This window comes from Acinonyx jubatus, chromosome C1 (assembly GCF_027475565.1).
Source record: "Acinonyx jubatus isolate Ajub_Pintada_27869175 chromosome C1, VMU_Ajub_asm_v1.0, whole genome shotgun sequence".
NCBI classification, from domain to species: domain Eukaryota; kingdom Metazoa; phylum Chordata; class Mammalia; order Carnivora; family Felidae; genus Acinonyx; species Acinonyx jubatus.
Genome location: NC_069381.1, coordinates 143,518,972 through 143,533,023, shown reverse-complemented (window position 1 = coordinate 143,533,023; position 14,052 = coordinate 143,518,972). Strand labels below are relative to the sequence as shown.

Here is a 14,052-nt window from a genome sequence, read left to right as displayed (position 1 = left end):
TGTAATCAGGAATCAATATTATATTTTACTGACATTCATTGAAACAATCATGTTTCTTTTTGAAAATGTATATAATTTGTTGATTTATTTCTTAATATTGAATGATAATTGTACATAAGTACTATTTGGCTGTGGTGAATTCTGGCGTCGTATGGATTTAGTTGCTCTTATTCTGTTTAGCACAACTTATCTCTGTTTATAAGTAAAAACAGCTTAGTTTTCCTGTTTTGAGAAAATTTTAATGCTGTGGAGTGGAAGATCTCCTAATGCGATAAAAGTAAGCTCATCTTATACATGGGAGAGCGATGGAAAGATCTATTTCAGAAAAACTTGAATGGCCCACTAGTAAAATAAGGTTATTCTGGTGAAAATGAAAACATAAAGTGAAAAAGTAAAACAAACAAAAAATACCCTCATGATTCTCTATAATCATGTTTTTATATTTTATATTTTAATAAATTTTAAAACTAAAATGGTTTACAATTTTATTTATTTATTTACTTAGTTAGTTAGTTAGAGAGAGAGAGAGAGAGAGAGAGAGATGAGAAAGACCATAAGCAGAGAGCAAGGGATGAGCAGAGCAAGAAGAAGAGAGAATCTCAAGAAGGCTCTCCGTGGTCAGCTTGGAGTCCAACAGGGGCTAGACCAGGACCCTGAGATCATGACCTGAGTCGACATCAAGAGTCAGAAACTTACCTGACTGAGCCACATAGGTACCCAAGTTTTACAATTTTAAATTTGGTATTGGTGAATTTTGAACAGCACAATTAATTTATTTTTTGCTAATTCACTGATTTTATCTTTAATTTGTGTTTTTCTTTACATCCCTTGGGTTAATGTTGCCTTTATATCTACCTTCTACCTTCTATTATATGTGTCTATATAATATATGTATGTAATTTTTTATTTTTTATAAATTTTTTGTTTTTATTTTTGTAAATAAAACCATTATAGAGCTGTATAAATATATACTTGTATATATATCACACACACACATATATATAATTTTTTATTTTTATAAGTAAATACATTATAGCCATGAGTTTACCACTGAGCATCATTTTGACTGAATTCCATGGAACTGGTTGTGTGGGTTTTCATTTTTTTAATTTTCCAGATCAGTGTGTTAACTGCAATTTTAATTTCTTCTTTGACTCTATAATTATATTATTTTGGAGAATTGTAATTTGATAATAACTTTTGGAGACTATGATTGTTATTATTTTAAGTTTTAAGATTCATCTCTAGCTTATGGCACTATGGGTAAGAAAATGCATTCAGGTAGTTCATAATCGGTGGGTCAAAGATTAAGCATGAATATGGTAAGTACTTCTTTAATTTTGTCCCTGGCCATTCCTATTCTTATTTCTATGGTTTCAGTTTTATGTATTTTGATAGTAGTATAACCATATAATTTGATGTTCAATTAGGACATTCTTGAGAGCTAAAGGAGGTACTATTAACTGAGATGAAATAACAGGCTTCTACTGGAACCATCCTATGAAAATTTGTACTTGTGGTTACCCTCACCGGTTTCCATGTTTGCTTTTTGAGAGAGGTTGCCATCCTTGAGAGTTATTATCATCACTAGTTTTCTTGTTGCATTTTTGGAAAGAGAAAAAAATGTATTGCTCTCCTTTAGCCCAGGTGTTCTAATGCTTGCTGTGCTTTCTGATAAAGGCCTAGAATGAATAAAAAGCCTGAGTTATGCACATGGCCATGTCCCTTTCCTTCACTGAGCTGCATCCTCTTGGTTTGCCCCTACAGACCCATTGTACACTCTTTTCACCACCTTCTGTGTCTGAGGAAATTAACCTGGGCTATACAACCTCTTGCTCTTTGGCTTCCAACAGGATTCGACCAATGAAAGTCCCGCGGGAGACTGGAGGCTAGAGTGATGATGGTAGGCTTAAAGTTGACTAGTGTTGTAACCCTTCATTGAGGTTGGCCCACACCCACCCATACCTTGACAAAGATCCCTTTAGTGAATATTTTTTATGGATGTACTATCTGTTTCCTGCCTGCTCCATAACTAATACACTCTCTGTGAGTGTATGACTGTGTGCTTTTTTATATAAAAATATCTGTTTTACAAATAATTAACATTTACATCTAAAGCTTCTAAGTATCTCTAGAGAGAACAAAAGAAGCTTGCTTTTTTTTTTAAAGATAAAATCAAAATATTTACCTTGGCTTTCTGTAATTTTTAAAGTTGTGTTTAAACAAAACAAAACAAAACATCTGGAAACTGGAAACAAATGTCTCTGGTCCATTTTTTGACCTTATTCGATTATTTCTTCATTAAATACTGAGTTCTCGCCATTTGCTCTGAGGACAGGTTATGGCCCCTGCTCTTTGTGTTTGAGCAAAGATCCTGATCACAGATAACAAGAGGGCCTAATTTAGGGGTATGCATGTGTGGGTGGGGGGCAGTGTTAAGGGAATGATGTTAACATTTAAGTTGGAATCTGAAGAATGGATTAAGTAAATAAAGGATGAGAATGTGAAGTTGGATGAGTTGGGTGGGCATGTCTTATGAAGCTTCTGAAGGAATTGGTCTTCACTGTGAACATTTACCTTATGGAAAGCTACTAAAATGTGGTAACTAGAAAGGTAACAGGAGATATTCTTTTTTTTTTTTTTTTTTTTTTTTAAGATCCTGCTGATCAGTTGGTGAAATCTGGAGAGAAGGCAATTCAGATTAGAGACTACTGCAATAGTCTGAGTGTTGAATGAAGACAGTGAGAAAGGAAAGGGGTGGAGTTTTCAGGTACAGTAAGGAAAGTAATTACCTTTCAGGACATAATTATACAAATTAAACCTTGTAATTGATCAGATGAGTATAAGAGTATGATGAATAGGAAAACATAGTTAGGTATAAGTCTTCAGTATATGTGCAGAAAGTGGACACCTGTCAAGGAGAAATTACTTTGGTTTTAGCTCCATTAAAATCACCTGCATATGTTTTTAAAATTATAGTTTTATCTCATTCATGTCCTGGATTCTGAGTAAGTAGGTGCTTGGGAGGGGCTTGGACATTTGTATGAAAGCACAATGAAGCAAAACAAACAAATAACAGCAACAAAAATCTTTTGGTGATTCTAGTGAGAATCTGTAAATCAGGTTCATTAGTGAGGGAAAACGTTCTAGGTAGAGAAAGTAGAGAAGCATGAATGAAGACAGGAAAAAAATCACTATTTTGTGCTTAGGTAAGGCTGGTGCACATGTAAAGACAACATGGGATGAATCAGGAAAAGAAGCAGGAGATGAGGCTGAAACTTTTAGTTTTTTTTTTTTTCTGTACCTACATAAATACACATATTTTTACCCAAAGTGGGAACTATTGTGCAGATTTTGTTGTTTAAATTTACCACTATATCATAAACATACTCCCATGTCAAGTCTTACTGAGATAGCTCTATCTCTATTGACCGTATCCTATTTTATAATAATGCTGTACCAGAATTTATATAATCTTTTTCTCATTATTATACACTTGAGTTGCCTTTTTCGGTTTCAAATCATGCTACAGTAAAAATCTTTGTACTAGTAACCTTGAGCAGATGTTTGAGAATCCTTTCAGAAGTAGAATTATTGGGTCAAAGGACACACTCACTTTAAATGTCATTGGATGTTAACAATTTGCTCTTCTAAAATATTTGGACAAACTTATAAACACACCAAGATTTCTTCAGTCTCTCAATACCATGGTGTGTTTCAATCCCTTGGCAATATGAAAGGGGCAGACTGGTGTTTGATTTTTGTTTAATTTGTATTTCTTTGACTAATAATAAAGTTGGTAGGACTTTTCCATACATACTGGCTTGTTTCCTTGCAGTCTTGCTTTTGAAAAGTGCATGTTTTTATCATTAATCTTATTTCTACTGGATGGTGGTCTATTTACCATTGCTGTATCCTAAAATATAGCCCTTAAAATAATCATTTTATTGTGTTATTGCATTCTGTGTGTCAACAATTTTGAAAGGCATCTCAGGATGTCTTTGTTCCATGTCTGGGACCTCCGCTGTGGGGACTAAAAGGAGAGTGTAGGGATGCCCGTGGGCGGTTTCCAGGACCAGTTTCATAGGTGAATGTGCAATGTGTGCAGTGCTCTGCACTTAGAAAGGCCCCACGTTTGGTTTAATGCTTTGCTGTGGCCCTCTCGAAAGTCTGAATATTTTTAAATGTGGGGTCCTGTATTTCATTTCACAATGGGCTCTGCAAATTATGAAGCTGGCCCTGGCTGTATCACCTTGTGGTAATGCCTTGTGGTAGGCAGAATAATGGGTTCAAAACTTGCTAGCTTTTCAATCCCCAGAACCTGTGAATGTGTTACCTTATATGCAAAGGGGATTTTGCAGATGTGATTATGTTAAGGAGTTTGAGGTAGGGAGATTATCCTGGATTAGCCTTCTGGGCCAGAAGTAATCACCAGGGTTTTTGTAAGTGAAAAGGGGGAATAGGAGAATGAATGACAGAGTAATGAAAGAAAAACTCCATTAGCCATTGTTGACTTTGAAAATGGAGGAAGAAGTTAGAAGCCAAGGAATGCAGGCAGACTCCAGAAATTGGAAAAGATAAAGGAACAGATTCTACTCATAGCCTCCCGAAGCAGCACCATCCTGCTGACACTCACTTTGTACAGTGAAACTCATTTTGGAGTTCTGACCGTTCACAAACTCATTTCACTCATATTTCTGGCACCTGGGACAGGATGACTCAAAGATAAGCACTGCTGACCAGAACATTTGCCTATTGTTTCTCCAAGCATTAAGGCTTCCGAATAGCAGAGGGTCCTCAGAAGAGGTGGGCAGTTACTAAGCTCCAAGAGTAAGTGTTCTGGTAAAGCTGTATTGTCCTTTATGATGTAGCCTTAGAAGTTATGCAGCATTACCCTGTCATATTCTGTGGGTTGAAACAGTCAAGAGGCTACCCAGACTTAAGGGGAAGGTAAGTAAACCTGCTCTCTCACTGGGAGGAGTGTTGAAGACTCTCAAACAAAGAATTTGAACCCAGTATTTAAAAAAAAATAATGTTTATTCATTTTTGAGAGACAGAGAGAGAAGAGTGCAAGTAGGGGTGGAGCAGAGAGAGAGGGAGACACAGAATACAAAGCAGGCTCCAGGCTCCGAGCTGTCAATACAGAGCCCATTGCGGGGTTTGAACCCACACAATGTGAAATCATGACCTGAGCCAAAGCCAGATGCTTAACTGACTGAGCCACCCAGGGCTCCTAAACCCAGCGTTTTAAAACTGGGTTTTAAAATACCACAGATGGTTTGTCTTTTTCCTATTGATTTTTACTCTTTGCTTATTATGGCTATGAACCATTTGTGCTTTATGATTATTTCAAATTGTTTTGATCAGACTGTCATCTACATATCCTATTTTTCATATTAAAAATATCACATTTAAAGAAAATTGAGTAAACATTAACTAAATAACTGGATTTTCAGAGATTGTCTAAGACTAGATTTAATTCACTCATGGATGGCAACTTAATTTGAAGGTTAAACAGGCAAAATATTATATAGTAAGATCAAGGTAAGAGATATTAAAAAGTTGAGGGAAGAAAGAGGTAAATACTGTTTTTTATATAATCGCATTTACATTGACTTCATCATTTTATTCTGTCTCTGCTAAATCCTGTTTTCAAATTAAAGTTTTGGAGAATTTCTTGGTAGTGGAAACTACACTTTTGATAGCATCAGACTATCACAATTAATCTACATCTTTTCTCTTTTTTTTTCTTGTTTCAATAGACTATATTTTATTTAATTTCAGGTAATTTAGTTTTATTAGCTGTCACAGCAAGACTTTATTTTAAAGTGCTTATTTGAAGAGGATATGTTTTGAATATCCTAAAATATGGATTGAATTATAAATCTGTCTATATTCATGCTTGCATCTTCAAGGGTTATAATTTCACATATACTTTCTGAATAAATCTATATGTTAATAGGTATACTGTTTTATATAATGAAGTATAAACAATTTTTAATCATCGTGCAGGAAAGTTTTGAAAGAGACATTAATTAATAAATATGGATCAATGTTTAAAACCTAATGTTCTTTTAAGAAAGATCACCTATTTAGCACTCGTGTATTTAACACATATATGCTTCAATATATTTGATTGGGACATTAATAAAACCTTATTGCTTATATTAGCATCCACTTGTATAAAACAATTAACGGGCAAGAAGAACCAGGCACAATACATTAATCACTGATACAAAAGCAGAACAATTTAAAGAATTTGTTAAAGATAATCGCTTTTGATAAAAATAGGAAAATTCAAATGTAATATTATTCTCTTAATTAGTCTATATACATAAAAGTGTAGGGGAATTATGTTCAAAGACCTTAAAAAAATGAGAGGGGGAAGGGCTCTGTCACAGCCAAATTCATAAGGCAAACGATTATGCTTTGCATGTTAGTAAAAAACTCGGGTCTTCATTATAATGATCGATAGTGTGTTTAAGCAACTGGTCATGTCTGAAAAGTGTTTGTTTAGTTTCAAAGAATGCATATATTTACCATTTTAGACTTCTTTCTAGATTGCTCACAGATAATTGTGGATCACACAAAGGAAAGATAAACAGTACTGTTACTCTGAAGAAATCTCAGATAACAGAAAATTTAAATTTGGCCTAACAATTATTCATGCAACCTTTTGCTTTCTAAACGGGCATTTTAGATACGACTCATTCCAGTTGGGCTTTGATCAAGCTATCAAGGGTCTATTAATACAATTCCCAGAAACTGCAAGTACAGTGAGTGATACATTTTCATAAAACTTTCTCTCAGTTAATTGTGGACTTCTGGTAGCAGGGCAACCCCTATGGGAAAATCGCATCAGAAAGAGCAAATCCCCACTAACCTAACTTACAGCCTGAGTGATTCCCTCTGTTGTGTGTCTCTTAGGCTTGGGCATTGCAACCAAAAAGAAACCACTGAGGATGCCCTCATAATGGCTTAACAGTTTAGTTGATGTCACTTTGGAAAATTTAAAGGACACGGGGAAAAGGGAAGTAAAATTCTGACAGTAGTGAAAGTGTATAAAATATTGTGGCTCATAAGATATTATTAAAGAGAGGTCTTAGGTCAGGCCTTAAGTGAGAGAGTCCCAGGAGGCCAAAGGATGCGAGTATTCAATCAATTTGCATTGAGTTACTGAATCAGAAATAAATGTGAGAGTGTAATGGAAAGTGTTCAAAGAAGAGTGAGGTTTTTCATTGAGCACCTACTATCTTAAAGCCTTGGTGTTAGATGCTGGAGGCATACACTCATTTCTACCAGATTACATTGGCTAAACTTGTGATAAGGTCACCCCTGACTGTTAAGTGGATTAGGAGATGACATCAAAATGTGACCAGGAGAAAAATGAGAATTATTTGTGGGCATGTGGGATACTCCTGCCAGAGTTTACTTTTTTATGATATCTATCAAACTCTTCCTTTTAAACATAGACTTCATGCCCCCTCCTCAAGAGACACAATCTCAAATCCAGATGGGATCTCTGGGTAATGCACAGTTCTTTTCATCAAGTCTGGATGAGATTCTTCATGGTCCAATGGCCTACGAACTAGAAAGACAAATTATCTACCCTCTCCCTCCCCTATCAAACCAACGTACAATTGTAGAGCAGAAATAAAATAACCGTCGTTAATTGCTCTCATTGGAAAGGAGAAATACACGAGACACAGTATTTTCACAGCAATTATGAAATCCCTCCGGCAGTTATTATGAAGTCCTCTCCCTGAGGATATAGGAAATTCCTTGATTAAATCCTAATTTTGCTTTCTGGGGGGAATATATATATACATTGTGTGTGTGTGTGTGTGTGTGTGTGTGTGTGTGTGTGTGTAGTATATGTGTATGTATAATTCTTAAATGAGAATTCATTTTGTACCAAGTGTCATGGTCATGATAAACTTCCTTTTCATCTCTCTCTTCTAGGAAATATTTTATTATTTTATTTTATTTTTCTAATTTTATTACTTTATTTTATTTTATTTTATATTATGACTTTTTTTTTCTAAGTAGGTTTCACACCCATCATGGAGCCCAATGCTGGGCAGAGCCCAACGTGGGGCTTGAACTCACGACCCTGAGATCATAACCTGAGCCAAGATCAGGAGTGGAGGCTCAATGGAATGAGCCACCCAAACGCCCCTATTTTTATTTTATTTTAGAGGGAGAGTGAAAGATGGAGAGAGGGTTTGGGGGAGAGAGGGAGAAAATCTCAAGCAGGCTCCATGCTCAACGTGAAGCCCCACATGGCGTTTGATCCCAAAACCCTGCAATCATGACCTGAGCCAAAATCATGAGTCAGATACTCAACCAACTGAGCCACCCAGGTGCCCCAGGAAGTACTTATTTTAAAGTCTACTCTTTCATTGAGGATATATCCTTCTGAAGATCTTGGCTTTCTGCAAGTGTCTCCCATGCCAACTTTTCAGCCCACATAGATCCAGGTTTTTCTATTTTGTCACTTAATGTCTATTAAATCCCAAGTTCTCGGTCACTAAGGTGAGCAATAACCACAGATTGCCTCTCTGTCCATACTGACAACCAGGATAGCTAAGCCCTGTGTTCACTTCCATTTCTTATTTTCAATTTTCCTCCAATTTCTACCCCTGGAGATAATTCTCACTGTCCCTTGAGCTCAGTTATGCACATAGAAGCCTTTATGTTGTATTTTATCCATTTTAATAAGATTTTCATAGCAGGGGAGTTTTCATACTAACCAACCAGTTGTATTGTTTGTAATGCAAGCCCTGGAACTGAATTTTGAAGTTGGACTATCCCAGATATTTCAAGTGCATACACCCTGAAGTATAAACGAAAGAATGGAGGCTCCAATGTAATGGAGGAATTACATTTTTTAAAGTTTCAGTCTGCAATGTAAGTACAGTTGACCTTGGAACAACACAGGTTTCAACCGCACAGGTCTACCTATGCATGGATTTACTTTGATAAATACCATATAATACTATAAATATATTATTTTCCTTATGATTTTCTTTTTTTAAGTTTATTTGTTTGAGAGTAAGAGGGAGAGAGAGTGCACATGCAAGGGGGGAAGGGCAGAGAGATTGGAAGAGAGAGAATCCCAAGCAGGCTTTGCACTAACAACAGCCCCAATGCAGGACTTGATCTCATGAACCTGTGGGATTACGACCTGAGCCGAAAACATGAGTCAATTACTTAACCAACTGAGCCACCGAGGCACCCCCTTATGATTTTCTTAACATTTTTCTCTAGATTACTTTATTGTAAGAATTACAGTATATAACCCATATAACACATAAAATATGTGTGTTAGTCAATTTTTATGTTATCACTAAGACTTCTAGTCACAGAATGTTATTACTAAAGTTTTGGGGGAGTCAAAAGTTATATGTAGGCTTTTGGCTGCACGGAGGGGTCACTGACCCAACTCCCACATTGCTCAAGTGTCGAATACATTACATTTCTCATTTTTAAAAATTTTAAAGTTTTAAGACTTTAAAAAAACACTTTTTGTATAAGCGACTTATTTATTTCAACATTCTTTTTTTTTTTTCATATGTGAGTAATCTGAAGCCAAAAGAGGTCATACACCCATCTAAAGACACAGTGCTACCTAGCAGGAGATACAGAGACTAAATTTCATGCCTCTCTTGACAAGATCCTGTGGCTTTTTAAAAATTATTCTTATTACTTTGCACTGATAGAAGTTTCAAAGAACTTGATGTAGGTTCAATTGACTAAAATTGCCTTGATATATTAAAGTAATATAAAATAATATTTTTTTCAATTAAAAGAAAACAAAACACAAAAATGCCTTCAAAACTAAAGGGTGTATTAGCTAGCTGCAGCAAATGCTACTTAATACAAACGATCTTATTCATAATGAAGAGGGCAGGAGAAGGAACAGGAAGTACAATTCTTTAAAGAAAATAAAACTCAAAGGACATTCACAAAAAATCTAATTTAATAATGGTAACGTTTCTGTTTGATTCCACTTTCACTACAGGCAAGGCTTTCTTTCTAAACAGTGTGTCCGAGTATCCCATTCTTTCCCTAGAGGACTTCCGAAAAGCCCAGAACTGTTGGTTGGCAGTTCGTCTCAGGGTTGGGGTTGTAAGCTTTAGAAAACAGCAATAATAAAACAATGCAGGGTATCCACTCAAGGTTGAATTCCAGATAAACAATAAATAAATTTTAGTATAACTATATACCATAAATATTGCATGGGGCATACCTATACTATTTATTATTTGTTTATCTGAAATTCAAAATTAACTGAGACTCCTGCATTTTATCTGATAATCAAAATGCGGTTGATGTGTCAGAGGGGAAAGGGGCCCACAAGCAATGACAGCTCAGTGCTGAGTCCGTAATTTCCTGGTTGTCTTGAAAAAGGATCCTTCTTTTCATTTCTATTTCATGGACTCCTCACTTTGTACTTTTCCTTCTCTTTCAGTTTGCCTACTGGCCCCTCTTTATAATAATAGGGAGGTAGAATATACAAAAGACATAGGTTGTTATTTCAGCTGAAGCCCTATTAATTTGTATCAATTTATAAAATATACATTATAAAGCACAAATTTAGTGTCGTTTTCTCCTCCAAGAAATAGAATTTCAATGTTATTCTCCATTTTTCCAATATAATGATGTTTAGAGAACCAGTTATTTTCCTTTCAATTTGATTGCCAAATTCACCTTAATGGTTACTAAATAAGTGGAATCCTCACACTGATACAATAATCTCTCTCCAGTTACCTTTTGCCACCATGAAAAGTTTTTATTTATGACCATACCCTCATCTGCCCTTTAGCCAACATTCAATCCATTTTATGTACATTCATGTCCATTCTGTTTTCCTCCTTTAGTAGACCTCAATCTTTCTACCAAGACCTTGATCTCTGATGTGGAACTTCGTCAAATGCTGTCTGAAAATGTAAGAGCACACTCTTCCCTGCATGGAGACAAAGCCAGAATCTTCCTTGAAAGGCAGGAGGGTGCTGAATGAATAAACATTGGCATTTTGTGGTGGGGTTCTCTGTCAGACCCAAGCAGCTCCAGATATAAAGTTTTGATTAGAAATTTCAAGAGGTGTTGTATGGAAGGGCATTATCGGTCTGTTGTCATGACTTCACAGATTACAATTATACTTTTTCAAACCATTTGTCAACGACTGAGGAAGAAGACAGGGCTGTCAGGCACTTTTGGCTAAGCACTGCCCAAGAGTGGACAATGGGAATGAAGAAATGTTTTTCTTCCTTTTTGTTCAGGAAAAAACAGTTGTGGTAAAGGTCTTAGGAATAGATCAATTTGACTTCTTCAACTTCTTTATCCTGACAGAGGCTTGGTGAACTGTAAATGAATGTTCAGTATTTTTAGAGAAACACTGAGGACTTTTAACGGCAACTTTAAGTTTAATGAGCAAACACACGCTTTGTATTCCAGTTTGCTGTGGGATGAGTGCAACTTTTTAGAACCAAGTATAGATAAATATGCACTTTTTATATATCTAAAACAGGACCAGTTCTCTTTAAAGAGCCAAATAAAACTGGAAACACACAGAATATCAAGATTTTTATCCAGTGAAGTTTACAGTTACAAACTTCTTTAAACTCCATTAAAATAGGATTTCATTGTTCCCTAGCCTCCATTTTAGTGATAGAGTGGACAAATATGACCCTGCTTTAGCTGATAAAGGAAACAGGAAGCTGTGATGTAATCACCATCTCTTCTTTCCCTTCTCCACTGAGTCAGATTGAAATTTGGGAGAATATTTGAAATTAGTTTCTTGCATATTCAAAAAACCAAAACATTCAACATTCTTGCAAAAATTTGTGCATTTTATACGCATTTGCTGACGTCAATGTTTTTTAAACTTGCATACTGAAGTCCTTACTGTGGTCCATGGGGCCCATGTGGTCTGGCCCTAGTCCGTCTCCTCTGTGTCAGGTCTCACTTGTCTGTCTGTACCGATCATGGTCACAAGCCATTCGTGGTTATTTGTCTTCCTTAGTCTAGCATTCTAAACTGTCTTCCGCTTCAGGGCCTTTGCATTCCCTGGGCTTGAAAGTCCCTTTTCCCTTCTCTGGTTTGCTTCTTCTCCTTCTTCAGGTATTCTCTCAAATGGGTCTTCCTTGATGTGGCCATCACTGACCATGGAATCCGTGATTTGCCACAGCTTGTCTGTTTTCTTTTATTTACAACCCTTCTTTAAAAAAAATTTTTTTATTCCAGTATAGTTAACAGACAGTGTCATATCAGTTTCAGGTGTACAATATAGTGATTCAACACTCCTATACATTACTCAGTGCTCATCAGGGTAAGTGCTCTCTTTGTCCCTTTTATCTATGTCACCGCTCCCACCCCATCCCCCCAGCAACTACCAATCTGTTCTCTGTATTTAAGTCTGGGTTTGTTTGTTTGTTTGTTTGTCTCCTTTCCTCTTTATTTGTTCATTTGTTTTGTTTCTTAAATTCCACGTATGAGTGCGATCACATGGTATTTGTCTTTGTCTTCACATACTTCTTCATGAGTGAATAATTACTATCTGAATAACTTCTTTGTACAGTTATTTATCTGTTCACACACTTGTTTCTATTTCCTTGTCAGCTTCTGGAAAAAGACTGCTTAGAGAGCAAGGACCCTGTCTGTCTTTATCATGGAACAAAGAGTGCTATACACAGTACATGCTCAATATTTCTTATATAAATGCATTTCATCCTCTCCTTTTCTCTCTCCTTTTCCACTTTCTTTTTTTCCTTCCTTCCTTCCTTCCTTCCTTCCTTCTCTTCTCTCTGCCTCCCTTTCTCTCTCTCTCTGTTGTGTACTTTCTTCTACACAAAATGAATATAAATATATAATATGCAATACTTTATATATATGCAAATTGCTTGGTGCTATTAATATGCTTTAGAAATATTTACAGATCAGTTTATTTAGTTCTGACTTATATTTCAAAAATAGCTTTAAGGTATTGTATTGTATGAATGAATCATAATTTATTTAATCATTCTATAGTGAAGAACATTGAGATGGCTTAACAATTTTTTTAAATAAACAATCAATACTATCATAAATATCATTATATAGTCTTCTTTACTTATACATGCTTGTGTTTCTCTAAAGTAGAATCCTAGAAGTAGAAAAAATATTTTAAATTCTCTCCTGAAAGGTTTTACTAAGGATATAGGAACTTGCACATTTTTCTCATCTGTACCAAAGCTGGATATTTATAGCTTATAAAATATCTTTATCGGTTTTTGATGAAACATAAAATCTCATTTTTAAGTTGTCTTAGCCTGATTCTTAGTGAGGTTGAAATATGTCCATGTATTTATCGACTAATTATATTTCTTCCCTGAGTTGCTTTTTTTATTCTTTTCTCATTTTTCTATTGCACTGTTTTAGTTTTTTATTTTTTATATATTCCGATTATAAATATTTTGACTCTTGTATGTGTTGAAATTTTTTTCTAGTTTGTGACTTGTTTTTCATCTTTGGCAATAAGGTCCTTTAAAATACAAAAATGTACAAATTGGCCAAATACGTTAAATATTTCCTTCATGGATTTTGGCGTTTGTAATTGATTAGGAAAGCAATTTCCATTTTGAGACTATTAAAATATTCTCAATTTTTTTTCATATGTGTCATATTTAAAAATTTAAGCATTTGTCTTTCTACCTATCTGAAATATGCCTTCTGGTATGTTGTATGTGCATATGGAACTTAACTTTATATTTTCCAGATGGGTAGCCAATTTTGTGGTCATTTATGAAATAATTCATTTTCCTTAAATGATTAAAATTCTTAAAGCTCACATAGGCATTTACCTCTTTCTGAACTCTCTCTTCTCTTCCATTGATCTCTGCAAATATTTCTGCCACAAATGTACATTAAGTGTTGCTATAGCTTTATTTTATGTTATGATAATAAAATGCTGATAGTATGGAGGAGGCCTATATTTGATTATAAATTCTATCTCATGAAGACTTAAAGTACAAATGTACAAAAAGTACTAAATGCTCTATCCAAGTAAAG

General features: G+C 35.2%; 1 long non-coding RNA gene across 1 annotated transcript; it reads left to right on the top strand.

The window, feature by feature from the left end:
- The first annotated feature begins 6,673 nt into the window (after nt 1–6,673).
- Nucleotides 6,674–11,439, top strand: LOC128312122 (uncharacterized). The gene is made up of 3 exons (XR_008290993.1): nt 6,674–6,776; nt 8,782–8,910; nt 10,887–11,439. It is a non-coding gene; the product is annotated as an uncharacterized LOC128312122 (long non-coding RNA).
- The last annotated feature ends 2,613 nt before the right edge of the window (nt 11,440–14,052 follow it).